This window comes from Homarus americanus, unplaced genomic scaffold (assembly GCF_018991925.1).
Source record: "Homarus americanus isolate GMGI-L3 unplaced genomic scaffold, GMGI_Hamer_2.0 scaffold54840, whole genome shotgun sequence".
In the NCBI taxonomy this organism is placed as follows: domain Eukaryota; kingdom Metazoa; phylum Arthropoda; class Malacostraca; order Decapoda; family Nephropidae; genus Homarus; species Homarus americanus.
In genome coordinates this window covers 457,558-470,000 of record NW_024745963.1, presented here as the reverse complement: position 1 = coordinate 470,000, position 12,443 = coordinate 457,558, and the positions used below count along the sequence as shown (strand labels likewise).

At 41.8% G+C, this 12,443-nt stretch overlaps 1 protein-coding gene across 1 annotated transcript in view; it reads right to left on the bottom strand.

The window, feature by feature from the left end:
* The window catches only part of LOC121878842, a 24,736-nt gene extending 12,971 nt beyond the window's left edge, over positions 1-11,765 (bottom strand). The window contains exon 1 of the mRNA XM_042385259.1: positions 11,686-11,765. The gene's annotated coding sequence lies outside the window, so the exon portion shown is untranslated. The remainder of the gene's footprint in view (positions 1-11,685) is intronic.
* Positions 11,766-12,443: the final 678 nt, after the last annotated feature.

Sequence of the window (12,443 nt, the reverse complement as noted above, 5' to 3'; positions counted from 1 at the left end):
GATCCACCAAAGACGACGAATTATTGTTAACGTCTTTCATCACAACTTTCACGATGACATCACACAATATTCACCGCCATTCAGAGAGGAAAAATAAATGGATCACCTGAAGATTAACCATCGTAAACCTAACCTAATCTAACCTAACTTAACCATAAGCTAACTTAACCTAACTTAACCGGTATTTTTATTTTATTTGGTATAATTTAAAAATAAAACTCACCCTGTTTTTCTTTACCATCTAAGACAAGATAAGGTTGAGTTATCATGGCTCAGACCACACAGGAGACGGGAGCTGTAGTCTGTTTGTGTGTTTGTTTACATCCACCGTCACGGCAGCGTAAAAACAGGTAAACACAGAGCTCCCAGGTGTGTGTGTGTGTGTGTGTGTGTGTGTGTGTGTGTTTGTTTGTGAAAGTATATATGTAGGTAAATATTAGATACTTAAAATAAATAAATAAAGAAAATCCTAAAAAAACAAAACACATAATAACAAAAACAAAATACTATTAACACACACACACACACACACACACACACACACACACACACAAACACACCACTTCTGTATTATTAACCCAACAGTTACAATATATATATATCTTAGTTGGGAAAGGTCACAGTCTCACCTTCACGTAGCTACCTTTGTATATTATAGTGGTGGCGTGATGGGGCGGGACTGAGACGAGGGCCAGGCAGGACAGGGCAGGGCGTGGCAGGGCGGGGTGAGACTCGCCAACGGGAACGGAGGCAGTGGTTTATAAGCGTTACCTCAAAATGCGATTATAACAAACCACTAACTCATTTAATCTTCTAATACCGTTTTTTTTTTTATTAGAGGACGTGGGAATATGTGTTACGACCGCACTAAGGGAAGGACTTTTTACCCCCTTGATGATGTGGGTGCGTATGTGACTGCAGGTAGATACTCAAGTGATGTTGGTAGTTACTTAGTAGCCAGTTATGAAGGAACGGGAGGGGGTGAAGAACGTACGGTGGTGGTGGTGTAAGAACGTGTCATGAGATACGGTCAGGTGGAGGGAGAGGGCTGGACACACACACACACACACACACACACACACACACACACACACACACGCACACGCACACTCACACACACACACACAAACGCACACTCACACTTCCGCTGATGGTGATAATAGACTGAATTTGGTAGAAGTGGATAAAATTATCTATGTACAGTACGTGTCTTGAGGCCTCTCTCTCTCTCTCTCTCTCTCTCTCATATCTTTCATTCCACCGTTATTATTTTCAGCACATAAATATAGGTTAAAGAAAGTAAACTTGCATTCCCTAGAAAGACGAAGAGTGCGGGGAGATATGATAGAAGTATTTAAGTGGGTGAAAGGAATCAATAAAGGGGATATAGATAAAGTTCTTATAATATCCGAGCAGGATAGGACTCAGGCAACAGTTTAAGTTGGATAAGTTTAGGTTTAGGAGGAGATAGGAAGAAACTGGTTCACAAATAGGGTGGTGGACGAGTGGAACAAGCTTAGCAACTTTGTAGTAAGTGCTGGAACTCTGGAAAGTTTCAAAAGGAGGCTAGATAGATTCATGGATGATAAAGAGTGGTAGTAACTCTCGACAGGAGCTGCCATGCACAGGTCAACCGGCCTATTGCAGACTCCTTATTTTCTTATGTTCTTATGTTCTAAACCGCCACCCATCCCACGACACTGGCAAATTGTTCCCATGATTGACAATTGCTTAAGTCGACTCTTCGTTCTCACAAAGACTCCGTTATTTACTGTACCGTCAGAGGAGAATATTTTGGATAGATATTTTAACCACCCACACACACACACACACACATACACACACACACACACACACACACACATCCACTTGCACCTCACAAGCCTCGGATGGTGACAAGCGTATGAGACACCACAAGGAAGCTGCTTCACCCAACACACACACACGCACACACGCACACACGCACACCTGCTCGTTGCTACCTTATTGTGTTTGTCCAGGTGAGAGTAGCCTTATAATGCATCTATACCGGAAATGGCCAGCAGTCACGTCCATTTAGGGTGGGGAAGGGGGGGGGTGCCTTAAGACCGGAAGTTGTCCACTCTCTCGAATTTGACAGAAGGGTAAGTAATCTCTCTCTCTCTCTCTCTCTCTCTCTCTCTCTCTCTTAACATTGGTATCACATTGCTACCAAACTAACACCTACAAACAATGATACCAAGATACATTATAATTACATTGATACAGTGATACAAATATAGAATCACAACCACTCGTATTAACCCAAACATTATCACCACTATCACCACTATCACCACTATCACCACTATCACCACTATCACCACTATCACCACTATCACCACTATCTAAATACAAGTCTCAGCACCAATGCACAACTACTAAAATACCGTGTTTACAAGGCGTATAGTGACCATTGTAAACGCTATTTCTGAAGTGTTTACAAGTAGAGGTTTCATGGGGCGTAAATTCTTATGTTTACAATGTTAATAAAAGAAGAAATAAGAAAGTTGATGAATCAGTGTTTGTTTAGTGGACGAAGAGAGAGAGAGAGAGAGAGAGATAAGATAGGGGTAAAACTAAAACAAGTAGATTTTACCCAATATAAATAAGTATATATAATATTTACTAAAACAGGTCATACAGTGGCTCTCCTCTCTCTCTCTCTCTCTCTCTCTCTCTCTCTCTCTCTCTCTCTCTCTCTCTATCTTTCTCTATCTCTCTCTCTCTCTCTCTCTCTCTCTCTCTCTCTCTCTCTCTCTCTCTCTCTCTTTCTGTGTCTGTGTTTGTCTGTCTGCTTGTCTATCCACCTTCCTCTTTCTTTCTCTCTCCCTCTCCCCTACAGCCCCTCTCCAATTCCCTCTCACAGCCCCTCACTGACCCCTACATCAGGCTCGTGAGAGAGGTGACACCCACACCTCTCCGCCTCTCACACAATTACCTGAGCAAGTGAGAACCAGGTTGTGAGTGGCTGAGGTCCCGTATGACGTGTGACTGTGTGTGTGTGTGTTGTTCCCGGGAGTCCTGTTGGTGGCCTCTAGTCTATTGGCTGGTTTGGTTTGGTTTGGTTAGGTTAAGAGGAGCTCATGGGAAGTAATTTTACAGGTGAAAGAGACCTGGCGTCGAACCTCTCATGCCACAGCGGGAAAAATGACTCGTTAGGGTGACCGTGAGGCTGTGTGTGATCGTCTCCTAACCGTACAGTGTGTGTGTGTGTGTGTGTCACTGAAGGCTAACTGGACCACAATACAGTAAGTCTGGCAGAGGAGTCGTCAGGTACTAAATCTTGGTACATGAAATGAAGTGATTAAGCATCGTCAATAATAATGTTAATAGCAGTGTTTTATTTTACCCTTGTATGACAGTCCGAGCTGCCAGTGTGTGTGTGTGTGTGTGTGACGAATAGCAACAAAAGTGACCCTGAGGCCGTGATCGTCTGTACTCCACACACCCACACAGTACCTCATGTTATTATTCTCACATCACATGGCGTCGCGTCACAGTCGTTACTTTACAAAGGTTACGCCGTCTCATCCGTCACGCCAACCTACGCACACCTGTGATAACGAGCAGACGAGCTAGAATGTCACCTTGTATAACGCCACCTCTGAAGATATGAAAAATACACACACACACACACACACACACACACACACACACACACACACACACACACACACACACACACCTCACTCTTCTATATTTAAGAAAGAGAGAGAGAAAGAAAAAGAGAGAGACGTGAAGCAGAAGAAGCCGTAAAACTTCCTCCCGCCATCGACCAATATTGACAACCTTCCCTCCATTATTTCCACCTTTGTTTGTCTCCCGTCGGTAGAAAAATAACTCACTACTATTCAAGCCCCAACAGACAAGATCTCCGCCAAGACTTTAATTATACCTCGAGTGGCTAGACAACACACTGATAATGACTTAGTGTTTTGTGTAGAGAAGGTAGTGAAGAATTACCCCGTATACAAGAGATGACTGAGGCGGGGTTTTTTTTTTCTTAATTTTAACCGCTTAAGGTAAGGTTTAATAATTCACTATAAGGTTTTTACCATGATGGGTTACCTATCACGTGCTGGGAAGATTTTTGTGGGCGTTTATGTATGTATGTATGTATGTATGTATGTATGTATGTATGTATGTATATATGTATCCTCTATTATTTATATCTTGGTATATCTATTAACACAGGTCAAATCCTTTCTCAATTGCCATTTACACACACACACACACACCCCTTAAGAAAGCTGACCCACCCTCTGCAACACCTGGATAACCTTGAAGAACAGGGTGGTCAGGTAGGTGGGTATTGAGACGTGTACCTGGTATATTAGTATGTTTATTTACCTTTGTTGTTGTGGCTGTTACTACACCTGTGATGGACTGGACTTACCTGTTGGCCTCCTACGTGTATTATTTATCCTCAGGTGTGTAAAATTCCTCAGGTGTGTAAAATTCTTCAGGTGTGTAAAATTCCTCAGGTGTGTAAAATTCCTCAGGTGTTCTTAAGGTGTTCATTATTGCTCTATGTATGTCCATGTATGTCTCAAGATGTCCCAATATGTATCATGATGTCCCAATATGTACCATGATGTCCCAATATGTACCATGATGTCCCAATATGTACCATGATGTCCCAATATGTACCATGATGTCCCAACATGTACCATGATGTCCCAATATGTACCATGATGTCCCAATATGTACCATGATGTCCCAATATGTACCATGATGTCCCAATATGTACCAAAAAATCCCAAAATGTCCCCCTCCCCTTGGCTTGTGGTCTAGCAGGGAAGAAGCGGAAGTAGGAGAGGAAAGAAGAAGGGTGTAATAGGTCTTGGGATTTGGAGAAGAGAAGAGAAGAGAAGAGAAGAGAAGAGAAGAGAAGAAGAGAAGAGAAGAACCAGATCACCTTCACACAGTTTCAATCTTGACTTGAAGTGGCCTAAGTGTGGTGGTGGTGGTAGTGATAGTAGTGGTAGTATTGGTGGTAGTAGTGGTGGTAATGGTGGTAGTGGTAGTGGTGGTGATAGTGAAGGTGGACGACATACTATTGTCGTGTTAGTTATTATAGTTTCTCTTATCTCTCTCTCTCTCTCTCTCTCTCTCTCTCCTCTCTCTCCCATCATCACCGCCACCACCACCACCACCACCACTACCATCACCACCACCACCACCACCCACCACCACTACCATCACCACCACACCACTCCCACCACCCACCACCACTACCATCACCACCACCACCCACCGCCCACACCCCCACACTCCCCTTATAAAACTCTTACCTCTTGTTTTAATTACTACTTTCACAGGAACACCATAAATGAATACAAGTAGACACATAAAGATTAGGTAATGTAAGGTTAGGGTTGAACGGAAGGAAAGGTGCAACTCTCGTTCTTAATTGCACAGGTGATATTATGTACCTGAGTCAGTAAGCAGGTGTGGGTGTTAAACAAAGAGAAGATGTTGAAGATGGGAATAAGAAATATTAAGAAAATAATGTTGATAATGAAGGGAGAGAGAGAGAAAGGAGGAGAGACAAGAGAGGGAATGGGGAGGAGAAATATGATGAAGAGGAAGAGTTGGAGTTTAAGCAAGAAGAAGAGGAGGAAGAGGAACAAAAGGACGAATATTTACAGCAGATAAAAAAAGAGGAACAGAGGAAATAGAAGGAAGAGTTACAGCCAGTTTAACAAAAGAAGGAGGAATAGAAGGAGGAGAGGAAGAAATACAACCACTAAAACTGAAAGAGGAAGAATAGCCACAGGAGGAAGGAAAAAAAGGTAGAAATAGAACGAAGATGAAGAGAAAGAAGAAGAAGCAGGAGAGAAGAAAGGAGAGAGAGAGAGAAAGCAAACCAGCCATCCAAGATATGTTTACCACTTCAGCTGATTGTCACGTCGATGGCCACACTTCACCAGACACAACATCAACCACCAGTGAAATTTCCCTTCCTGTGATGTTGTCGTAATCATTATGGAACTCTAGCCTTGTAGTAGTCTCCAGTAAGGCTCTCTAGTGAGGTGTTGATAGACTTGACGAGGTCCCTCTTTCCCTCACCTGCCAGGGATGTATATAACCTTGTATATAGATGGTGAGAAATAGGAGTTTCTATTGTCACTCGGAAATGGTATACCGCAAGGTGATTTTTTGGGTCCTTTTGTGTTTCCTGTTGTTTTTTAATGTCTTTTGTTGTGTTTATGTTTGGTTTATTTGTTCCGCTACATCCTTATTGATATCTTTTTTTTTAATTTTACATATATAGATGTACATAATTATTCACAAGAGAGTTAGGAAGATATAATGGGAAAAACATGTCATTGTGTTATTTTTGGAAAACATTGTATCAGAAAAGGACTATTGAGGTTTGTTGATGTGTGCTGACAGTTGTTGTATAATTGTTCTCTCTCTCTCTCTCTCTCTCTCTCTCTCTCTCTCTCTCTCTCTCTCTCATTAACGTGCTGACATTATATCCGACTCATCTCTATGTGAACTAACGAACCCATGAGACTGCTTCGAACCTTCCCATTATTATAGTGATGATGTATTAGCTAAATTATCTTCCTGTGAACCTTCCCCTGAATATTTAAACTGTCTTAGAAAATATTCTGTAAACTTGGATAGATGTATAGTAAAAATATATCCGTAGGAAGACAGAAGAAATTCCATATTGTTTTTTTCGTTTCATTATATTGAGACTTTAAATGTTTGCGTGTTATAAAAATTTGAAAAAAATATAAAAAATCCTTCGAAATATATCAGAAATCTATTACGTATAAATTAAATGGTATTATATAAACAAACTGTAGATGAAAATGCATTTAAAATCCTAATATACTGGTTGATATATAAGACACGCACTTATTAAACCATACTTTATAACAATACGTAACAACAACTCCTGTAACAACATCCTGTAACTTAACAATAACGTAACAATACTCCCCATCACATATAACATAACACATATAACAAAAGACCTTGGTTATATCTCCTGTGAATATATAAACCTAACCGAAAATCTCACTTCTTTCTTGTTCTCTTGTTTACAGTGTGGTCACCGTGTTGGGAAGGTCCAGTGGCTCACCTGTCCCTCGGGGGTCCAATAATTTATTCCGGTAAATTTCACTTTGACTTCCTTCCTCTTCCTCTTTGTCTTCCTTGTTTTTATTCGTCTTTTCAATTGTTTATTTTATCGTGTTTATCTTCTTCGGTTTATATGAATCGTGTTTTTATTCTGTTTGGTGTTGTTTATATTTCTTTGTCATTTTGTTTTTAAGTTCACTCTGCTGTCGCCACACTCACTCTACCACCCACACACACACACACACACACACACACACACATTTTAATATTCCTTTCTCAATAAATAATAAGCATTAAGACCCACAGGCATAATAACCTTAAACAAACTAATGTCAAAATGAACACTGACTCCTGTTGTCTCGGGAAGGTTGTCAAATTCTTCGTCTGTTGTGTCATATTATCCAGCCAAAAATTGTAAACGTATTTTTTTATCGTGTGTGTACATTATATATATACAGGGTGATGCAGTGTACAGGGTGATACCGTATACAGGGTGGGTCAGAAAGAAAAAAAAAACGTCACTTTATGGTTTCTAAATAAATAGATCAAATTAATATAACACTAGACAAATTTTATGTTTTTTTAGTACATTGTCAATTTATATGTTGATTGCAAATCGCGTTCACAAGACACTAATCTGATTATATCTTTGCAATTTTTTTTAATATTAAACGTAATTTATTAATGTAATTGTCGATGCTATTTTGTTTCCTTACCTATATTTGCTTTTATTTTCCATATTTTTTTACACTAGTTTAAAATTGTCTTTTATTTTACGTTTTTTTTTGGGGGGGGGCTATTTTTTTTTATATTTGTCGTTTGTTTCTGGTCCACCCTGTATGAGTTATGGTAGAGGAATATACAGTATTTAACTCCAGGTGTGGGATAACAGCTGCTGTGGTGGTGGTGGTGGTGGTGGTGCGGTAAGCAAAGTGGATTATGCAACACTACTTGATAATGATAGACCTCATGTGACGGAGCGCCCTATATATATGACTGTATATGTGTGTGTTTGAGTATATGGGTGAAGGAAGGAATGGTGTGTATGTATGTACAGTAAACCAACCACAGTACACTCAGTAAACCTACTTCAGTACTTCCTTGCAGGTTAAGTACTGTCGTGAGTGTTGTTGTACACCTGTGCCTTTATCACCTTCCCATCTGTTGCATCTGATGACATAAAGACATTAACACTGGACACTATAGGGACGAAACGCCACAACAACCAGGAGTATTTCGTATTTTTCGTATTTTGTCTTTTTTCGTATTTTTCGCATTTTTCGTATTTTGTCGTATTTTTCGTATTTTTTTACAAGTTACAAGTCGTCAAGGTGTCTTTAGATAAGTCATTGGTGAGTTAAAGGACATAGGAGTTAGTTGTCAAGCCATAGAAGAGAACGTATTGATGTGATGTTATATATATTACTCATTATTCTGCCGTAGTTTCTATTCTGGGGTTTGTTTCTCTCTCTCTCTCTCTCTCTCTCTCTCTCTCTCTCTCTCTCTCATTGGAACCTTGATCTTGTTTGCCCGTTGTGGTGGTTGTGGTTGGTGTGGTGATGGTGGTCGTGGTGGTTGCATGTGTTAATTGGTGGTAGTGGTGATTGCAGATGGTGATGATAAAGTTTGGTAGTAATAGTGGTAGATGATGATGGTGGTGGATGATGATGGTGGTGGATGATGATGGTGGTAGATGATGATGGTGATGGCTGTGATGATGGTGATAATGGTGACTCATCTATCGGCCGGTACAGTATTACCAAGTTACCCTCAAGCGTCCAGCCCATCACCTTCCACCAGCTGGCCACAACCTTCCTCAGGCAACATGACGTTCACTACTTCGTCAGGTATACCCCTCCTCCTCCTCCAGGTGAGAGAAAAATTACAGGGGGGGGGAGGAAGAGGGAGAGGGGGGGTGCAGGTAAGGCTGCCTCCCTCCAGGTGCGACTCAGACAAGGTCGCGGCCGCCAGTTAATCACCTCAGTTGGTCACTGTCGCTGATCTTAGTTATGTCCTCTCCTCTGTGTTTATGACCCCCTTGTTATTTCCGGTTAATTTCACCTTCATCGTTCCAGCCACACGTCGGAACCATCACGGAAAAGAGAGAGAGAGAGAGAGAGAGAGAGAGAGAGAGAGGCGTGAATGAGAAGTGAAGTATACTGGACATATATCGTCTGTTGGTCTCCCACGCTCGACCTTATCTTCCCACGGGAGCATCCACTGGTGTGTGTGTGTGTGTGTGTGTGTGTGTGTGTGTGTAGGTAGGTGTGTGTGTGTGTGTGTGTGTGTGTGTGTGTGTGTGTAGGTAGGTGGTGTGTGTGTGTGTGTGTGTGTGTGTGTGTGTGTGTGTGTGTAGGCTACCAGTTGTTGTGATGGTGATCGGGGAAATTACCGTCGTCGCTTTCTGAGACTCCAAGAGACTCACTTTACAATGACCAGTGGAGGACATACCTTAGCCCCTCCCCTCCTCTCCTGCTCAGTGAGGTGTGGTGAGGTAGAGGAGGAACAATACACCTCCCTCATGATACAGTACATAACCTCACACTTCCATCGGCACTCTCCAAGTCTCCCTTCCTCACCTGCCACTCTCACACTCCTCCTCCTCCTCCTCAGGTAAACGCAATAATGACACACACACACACACACACGTCTGCTCACCCAACCAAGACGCGTTCGCTTCTTTGACGTTCTCTCATATTAAATCAGAATGTTTACAATTGTTAGTTTGCCTCTTGTCTTAACCTGACGATCTCTCTCTCTCTCTCTCTCTCTCTCTCCTAAAATCCTCCATAACACCTCCTTCACTCTTCCTCCTCCCGTCTTCTCTACCACCTCCTTTCCTCCCCTCCCTCCTTCCCTCCCTCCCACTCCTCACTCGCTTCAGATCACCGCCCCGCCAGGAACCGCTTCTGTTATGTTTGCCACGCGAGGGAAAGTTTTAATACATTTAACAAAACATCATAAACACTCACATCTTTCACGCCTCATCTCCTCAAATGGTTAGGTTAGGTTAGGTTAGGTTAGGTTAAGTTAGGTTAAGTTAGGTTAGGCTGCAACGATTACAAGAAATCCCTGAATTTTTTTTTTTTAGGGATTACGTAAAATCTCTAGTTTATACATAATCCTTCGTAACATACATACATACATACATACATACACCCAAACGACAACACGTCTTAACAGCGACGCCCTCATGCAATCACGTGGTGGTCGTAGTTGTGTCGATACATAACTACAGCGTGGGATTATTACCTAGGTTATTTAGCGACGTTCACCACACTCACCACAACAACTATCCTCATTATCAAGATCATTACTATTATTATTACTACTAGTCGTCATTATCTTCATCATCATTAATATCATCATCATCATCATAATCATCACCACTCACAAGACAGACAGACAGAACAGAACAGACAGACAGACAGAAAGAGAACGTCTAGACAAGATGGATCCATTCACAAAGTCACAACAAACGCCCCCGCCCCCTCCTCCTCTTCCCCCCCTCCCCCCCCCCCTTCACACCCATCCCCCATCACTGTTGAAGATGGGGAACACACAACACACCTTTACCTATTTACGTAACTTGTTGGGGGGGAATAATTAATATTTAAGTATAAGGATAATTAAACAGACAGGTATAATTGATAATGATAAATAAATAATTGAATACAGACAGACTGAGACAGAAAGGTTAAGCAGACGGACACAGTGAGACAGAAAGATAAACAACCAGACAGAAAGCGAGACAGAGGTAAACAAACAGACAATGAGATAGAAAGGCAAATCGACAGACATACAGAACGTGAGACAGACAGATAAATAGTATGATAGATGGACAGACAGACAGACTTTCTTCTCTCTCTCCCGCCCGCAAGATAGATAGATAGATGGATAGATAAGATGGGTAGCTAGATAGGCAAACAGATAGATAGATAGATAGATAGACGGACGGACGGATAGATAAATAGTTCTTGATAAAATCACACGTTTCCATTGTGAATCTACATGAAATAGATATATGAAAAAATAAAAATAATGGTATTTGGCTCAGAAAACAAAGCAAAAAACACTAATTATGTCACCCTAAAGACTCATTAGGAAAGTCAATTACTGCCCCAGTCGTTGGCTCGCGTGACTTCACATATGAAACGTAAATAAACACGTTATTTTCACCGAACTCTAACGTCAGCTGTTAAGTCTCTTGGTTTTGCTACAGCGTCTTGGCTTACTACTTGGTGCCCTGTTGATATCACCGGGAATAAGTTAAGAGTCCTTTAAATCGAATATAAATTTAGTTCAAAGTTTAATGACAGGAATAAAACAATTTTGGTTTAGTTATAACATCAGTTTGTGTTATGTTATCTAATGAAGTTTACGAGGTGACTTTTAAACAGGTAAAGGACTATGTTCAGTTTGTTTAAGTATATTCTAGGTTATTTTCTGAATTAATAAGATATGTTCCAGATGTAATGAGTAACTTGGTAGAAGACGGTTAATATTGCCACCATCACCGCCCCCGCACCTCCCATGTGTGTGGATGTGATGCTTGTCTGTACTCACGTGTTTATGTTGTGAGGAGCGAGCAAGTCCGCGGGCCTCTCACTACCACTACAAAAGTCTTACTGGCGCCCTCACCTCAGCGAGTCAGTCAGCCAGCCAGCCAGTCCAGCAGCCTCCGATGACTCTGCTCACTCCACGTCCCCTCCCACCTCCCCGAGCCCCGCCCCTTCTCCTCCTGCACCCTCAGCGACACCACCAGGAAGTACACCACCACCCCGCCCCCACTCCCCTGCCTCACACCATCCCTCACCCCTGAAGGTATAAATTTCTCTGGACACTGGTCATGAACTCAAAAAGACACATAATGGGGACATACCATGATTTCCCGGCCATATACAACCAAGTGAGTTTCTACCGCATTGACCACGTGACTTCCTGATTCACCAGAGAAACAAGAAACTTTTGTTGACAAGGTCCCCAGCTGGCCAGGAGGTACAAGGCCTTGGCCAGGTGTGAGCAATACGTCTCAGGGGGGGAAAGTGTGCTTGAAGGATGACCGCTCGGTGGAGACTTAATTTAATTATAAACTAACTAACCCAACCCAACCTAACCTAACCTAATCTAACCCAACCTAGTTGAAGAGATCAACCAGGTAACAGCAGAACCAAGCATAGGTATGGCGTTTATAGTGATGCGTTAACATATATTTGGTATTATTTTTTGGAGTATTCTAAATTAATAATGCTCTACGTCTCAAAGCACCATCCCAAAATTAACCACAAGTATGCTAGAATATTCTCCTAAGACACCACACAGTC